Here is a 6,556-nt window from a genome sequence, read left to right on the forward strand (position 1 = left end):
GACTTTTGACCGACTCAGGAATGTAGTCATAATGGCCATTAAAGTCTGGCATGAAATGCTTGATTGAGTTTTTATTTGAAGCCCCTAAATCTCTTTCAGGTATTCCAACATGGAGGTGGAGAAAGGACAGGTGTTTTTTTTTTTTTTAAAAAAATATGTCCAGGGAAGGTCCTTTACAGCAATCAGTTTTAAAGGTTTTTGAGTCACTTGAACCATGGGTACCATATTTTACATATTTGATTATTTTTAGCTTAATTGTATATAATTCTTTTTTTTTTGCTGCTGTTTTTATTTATTCTAGTTAAAACTTTGTTTTTTAATACAACTTTTAAAAGTCAAACTCCATTTACAGTTATTACAAAATATTGGCTCTATTCCCCATGTTGTACAGTATATACTTGAGCCTATCTTACACCCAGTAGTTTGTACCCCCCCTCCACCACTGGTAACCACTAGTTTGTTCTCTATATCTGTGAGTCTGTTTCTTTTTTGCTTCAGTCACTAGTTTGTTGTCTTTTTTTAGATTCCACATATAAGTGATATCATCTGGTATTTGTCTGACTTATTTCACTAAGCATAATGCCCTCCAGGTCCATCTGTGTTGCTGCAAATGGCAGAATTTCATTCTTTTTATGGCTGAGTAGTATTCCATTGTATACAGAGACCACATCTTTCTCCATTCATCTGTCAGTGGGCACTTGGGTGCTTTCAAGTCTTGGCCGTTATACGTAGTGCTGCTGTTTTTCCACATAGATGTTGTTTCAGAGATGAGAGAGAAGCTCAAAGTCTGTTTGGAAATTTCGGGACGTGCAGGGCATAAGTGAGTAAAACCATCGATTCACCACTTGGGCGCAGGATGTGGGTTCCGAAGTCAAAACCTTGAACCCTGGCAGATAAAATTCCACCACTGGAGTTGTCTTTCACCCACCCCTCTTCTCATTTCTGTCCTCATGCTGGCGCTCCGGGCCCTCCTCAGTCTCGTCTAATCTACTCCCTCCGTCCCTTTGTCAGTGGTGCCCGTGATCTTTAACCTGCAGGCCGTTCCTAGGCTTCGGATCTGTTTCCTACGAGACGTCTTCACTGGAAGTTCCCCTGGGATATCAGGTCATTGTGTCCAAAGCAAAATGGCCCTCCTCCTTCATGCCAGCCCCTTTCTGTGTGTCCTGTCTCAGGCGGCCAGCTGGGCCCTGGGGGTGTTCTGGCCTCCATCTCTCGTGACGGCTGATGAGCCGTCCTCTGCACCCGTCTCCACTCCTCTGGTTGGCTCTTCCTGCTCAGGCCCGGCCCTTCATCAGCCGACCACTGTGCTTTCGCGGGAGCCTCGCTCCCTGACGCTCTGTGCCCTAAGTCCCTTTGCTCTGCATCATCCTTCAACTCCCGTCTCAGATACAGGTGTCTCGTCCCACAGAGAGCCTCCTGTGGCATGGCCCTGCCCTGTTCTCCCAAAGCACGTACGGGCGAGGGCCTCTGCTCTTCTTGTGATGCTTCCTTCAGATGCAGGAATCACATTTGACACCTCACATTGTGACTGGTTTAATGTTGGTTTGCGTCTTTTCTCAACTAAATTCTTTTCAAATATTTCTATATGAAATGTTTTATCCCTACAGAGGATTAGCTCTTGTGTAGATGTGAATTAGAAGAAATTGCAGCTGAAGAAATGCAGTGTCGTGATCAGGACCCTCGATGCACATTTGCATCACCTCCCTCCCCTTGTAGAGTCACTTCTGCATTTTGTGGTTCCTGATTAACACGTTGTTTACTATTACCTGTTTCTGAGTTTTAAATAGCATCAGTGGGATCACAGGCGTGCATTTTTCTATGACTCCTCTTTCTACTCAGTACTGTTTTTGAGGTTTATCCATGTTGCTGCATGTAGGTTATGCTAATTTGTAAACTAAAAGTGTCTCCTTTTTTCTTCTTCTGAGAGTTTATATAGAGTTGGAATTACAGTATTTGTTATCTGAATACTTAGAAGAATTCTGGTAAAACTTTCTGGGGCTGTATTTTCTTTGTGAGGCAGTTTTTAATGACTGGTTCATTTTCTTTAATGGTTAAAGAACCATTCAGGCTTTCCCTTTCCTCTTGTTAATTTGGGTCATCTGTGCTTTTCTTGGACTTTGTCCATCTTGCCTACATTTTCAAATGTTTGGCATAAAATCGTTTTATAATAGTTCCATATTCCTGCAATCTCAACTGCATCTACAGTTATGACCCCCCTTTTATACTTAATGTTGCATGCTTAATATTTTAGTCTTTTTTTCGATCAGCTTTGCCAGAATCTTTCCAAGAGCCAACCTCTGTCTTCACTGATCTCTCTTCACATCCTTGTTTTCTGAGGCAGTAACTTGGGTGCTGAACTTAATTGTTTTGTCTACACAGCTCACTGATTCCAAACCTTTCTCCTTTTTCATATGAACATTTAAGGCTATGAATTTCCCTCTCTCTAGTGGTGTGCCGCATGCTAACACATGGTGTTCTGATTGTTCAGTTTGTATTTTCCACTTTTAATTGTGTGTTTTCCTTTGACACACCAGTATGTAGAGGTGTGATTTTAAATTTCCAAATTGAGGGAGCAGCTAGTTTCTGTATTGGGAGTTAGTTTTTTCTTTGTTAGAGATTTCTGACTTAAGTGTTCTGATGTCAGAATATCATGTTTTTAACTTTGTTGAAACTTGCTTTGCAGATGATACATGGTGAGTTTTCTTAAATATTCTACCTTTCTTGAAAAGATTGTCCTTCAATTTTGAATACCAGGTTCTGTTTGCGTCTGTTAGACCCAAAGTGTGTGAATTGTTCATATCTGTTCCTTTTGTTTGTTTGTGTGGTCTGTAATCTGTCCGTTACTGAGAAAGATGTAGTACAGTCTCTCTTTGGCTACTTTTTAGATATTTTCTTCACCTCTAGCATTCTGTAGTTCAACTATGGTGTGTCTCTTGGTATGACTTTTTTTTTTTTTTTTTGCCTTTTTCCCTTGACTCTGATTGATACTTTTAAGCAGTCCTGGAAAATTCTCAGCCATTATCTCGTCAAAAATTCTCCCCCTGGGCTTCCCTGGTGGCGCAGTGGTTGAGAGTCCGCCTGCCGATGCAGGGGACATGGGTTCGTGCCCCAGTCCGGGAAGATCCCACATGGTGTGGAGTGGCTGGGCTCGTGAGCCATGGCCGCTGAGCCTGCGCGTCCGGAGCCTGTGCTCCGCAACGGGGGGAGGCCACAACAGTCAGAGGCCCGCGTACCGCAAAAAAAAAAAAAAATTCTCCCCTGTTCACTCTTTTCTCCCTTCAAGAATTCCTGCGGAATCATATCAGACCTTATATTCTCCATATCTCTTACCTTCTTCTTTCATGTTTTTTCCCTCATCTTTAAATACTCTGTAATGATTAGGAATATTTCTTCAGATCTCTCTTCTCATCCACTGCTGCTTCTGTTATGTCTAATCTTGCTGAAATTTGTTGTCTATTGACATTTTATTAAAGTTGTTTTTCATTTCCAGAAACTCTTTTTGGTTTTTGTTACTCAGTCAGGGAAAACAATTAACTTACTCTGGAATAGTACAATTTGAAACATTATACTAGTGTAGGAGATGGTGGTGGTAAAGTGCTTTCCAGTGGCCCTCAGATGGTTCTGTGTAGGTGGCCAAGTCAGCTGCAGGCTATAGTCAAGTAAATGGAGAGGAATTTTTGCAGTCAGGTGAAGCCTGATTAATGGGATGTGAGCTGGTTAACTTGATTATAAAAAATTCACAGAAAACAAACAGTTGGGGAATATATAGATCATAATCAGTCACAGGTTAGAACCACGGCAGAAGGAAGATGAGGAGAAGTGGCTCCCGACAGCAAGTCCTAGGTGGTCCTTCTGTGTCAGACTGACAGGATGTCCTGCTTTATCACAGCTTGCTCTTTTGTTTTAATAGTGCCACCTCTACTAGGGATTAAAGGTTTATTTTTAAAAATTAACTATTTACTTGGCATTTATTTTGTCCACATTTGACAAGTTATGGTTCAGTAACATGAAGGAATGTCAGTTCACTGTCCAGCCATCTGTTTGTAAAGAATTAAAAATATATTAATTTGACTGAAACTAGTAATCCAGATTCACTTGCATAGAGATTCTGATTATAGTTTGACGAGTTTATTTCTGTAGAGCTGGCTCAGTTAAATGCACTCTTTCTGTCATCTTTGAAATGAAAATAACAGGGCTTTTTTACTGCTGTTTTTTTCTTTCTCAGAAACTTATTTTTTTTAGAAGTATTCCTTCCAAAAAGTTTTTAAAATAGTAAACCAGAAAATTTAAGTTGGAAACATTAAATCACAACAGTGAGATGATTTTACGTTTCGTTAACTATTTTGAGTGAGCTACAGACCCTTGTGTAGACACTGGGGAAGCAGGGCATTCGCCATCTGCGTTTTGTTCCTGGACGTGCCCCCCGTGACCACGTGTGACATCAGAGCACCTTGACCTGCACACTGCTGCCGAAGAGAGAGCTGGTAGATCATCACAAGCCTCTAAAATGCTGCCTCCTAAACACTCTCTGTATTTCTCCACGTTATTACTGGTTGTTGAACTACAGTTGACCTTGAACTATGTATGCACTGGGGTTAGGGTGCTAACCCTCCCCTAACTTAGAGTCAGCCCTCTGTATCCACCCTCCCCGTCTGCGGGTTCGTACAGTACGGTAGTGTTTACTACCGAAAAAAATCCACATATCCGTGGACCTGCACAGCTCAAACCTGTGTGAGAACACCTATTTCTAATTACATAACTGTTGAATTAGCACCCTTTTGTCCCCTTTTCCATTAGAGACGGCTGGCCTGGAAGCTGTCCGGCCCCACCTTCCCTGAGAAGCTTTTCAGCCCCTTAGCAGTGCCCTGGTCACTCTTGCTCCCTCTGCTTCCTTATCAATAGCCACATTCCGTGAACATTGTCTTTCGTATGTTTTCTTGTCTGTCTGCCCTACTGGACTGTGGTTTCCTTCCTAACAGAGTTTTTTTTCACGTAACTTTCATCCATCACTCTCAGGTGGTGGGTTCGTGATAGACCCTATCCTTGCATAATAGGGTCAGGTGAACTCAGCTGACATCTGTGCTTCTCAGATGCTATGAACAGGGTATTTGAAAATTGATAATCATAGCTGCTAGCATTTATTATGTATTTTAAATGTGCTACACAAGGCTCATAAATTATCATTTCTAATCCTCACAAAAAAATTTATGAGGTGAGTATCGTTGATTCTCATTGTTTGATTTGCCTGGTACCTATCTGTGCACACATTTATTTTCAACCTTTTTTCTTAAATTGAGATATACCTTATATGCAGTAAAACATATAAATCTTAAGTGTATTAGATTGGTGACTTTTTGCACAGTACCCACCACCCAGATCAAAATACAAAATGTTCTCCTTGTGCCATGTCCCATGCAGTGGGACACCTGCATGGGCACCCCTCTCACCACTGTCTGACTTCTGTCTGCACAGGTTAGTTTCACCTTTTCTTGAACTTCATGTAAAGTGGAACCATACAATTTGTAGTCTTCTGTGTGTGGCTGCTTTTGCTCAGACCTAATCATTTCTGAGATTCAGCCAAATTGTGTGTCTATTACTAATCTCTTTTATTGCAGAGTTTAGGTAACATATTTTGCTTACTCATTCTTGGTAATGGGCTTTGGGTTGTTTCCAGTTTTAGGTCTTTATGAATAAAGTTGCTGTGGGCACTGCTGTAAAAGTCTTTCTGTGGACATTTCTACTGTCTTATCTTACATATATACCTAGAAGTGGAATTGCTGGTCATGGAATAAGTTGATAGAACCTCTGAGTATTCCCAAGTGGGGATATCCTTTACACTCAGCCAGCAACGTGGGAGTGTCTGGGTGCCCCACTTGCTCACTACCACTTCACATTCTGTTTTATTTTAGCCCGTCTCCTGGCTTTTGTTGGCGTTCCCTGATAAACAGTGATGTTAAGCATCTTTCTTATGCGTTTAGCTGTTCATATTCAGGTGCCTTCTTTAGAAGTGCCTGTTCATTTCACTTGTTCATTTGTTAAGTGGGTTGTTTACCTTTCTATTAGTGATGTTAGAAATCTGTGTATATCTTTGTCAGATATATATTCTTTGAGTAGAAATTTTAAATTTTGATGAGGTTTATCTACTTTTAAAAATGTTTAGTGTCTTTCATATCCTGTCAAAATCTTTACCTGCTCCAATGTCCTGAATTTCTTTTTCCCAGAGGCTTTGTAGTTTTAACTGTTATCTTCAGGGAGATGATCTGTCTCTTACTGAGTATTACATTGTGTTCATTATTACTATAATTATACGTATACTATGATAGCTTTATAGTATGCATTGAAAGGACAGTTGTGCTCTTTTTTCCTGGTATCTTTTCATGCTGTATTGTATGGTCTACGACCTCTAGTACAGTCTAGTGCCGGCCCCGACCCTGCACTCCCCAGATTCTCACTCCTCCCATGTTGAGGGCTCGGCCCACCCCCTCTGCAAGTCCTTGGCCCCTGGGTGCTGGTGAGACCAGGCGTGGACGCGCAGGGCTGACACTGACCCGCTCTT

The 6,556-nt window shown here is 41.4% G+C and overlaps 1 protein-coding gene across 1 annotated transcript in view; it reads left to right on the top strand.

The window, feature by feature from the left end:
- The window catches only part of EXOC2 (exocyst complex component 2), a 125,537-nt gene that overhangs the window by 84,120 nt on the left and 34,861 nt on the right, over positions 1–6,556 (top strand). The gene's annotated exons all lie outside the window — the stretch shown is intronic.

This window comes from Lipotes vexillifer, unplaced genomic scaffold, assembly GCF_000442215.2.
Source record: "Lipotes vexillifer unplaced genomic scaffold, Lipotes_vexillifer_v1.1 scaffold1196, whole genome shotgun sequence".
Lineage (NCBI taxonomy): Eukaryota > Metazoa > Chordata > Mammalia > Artiodactyla > Lipotidae > Lipotes > Lipotes vexillifer.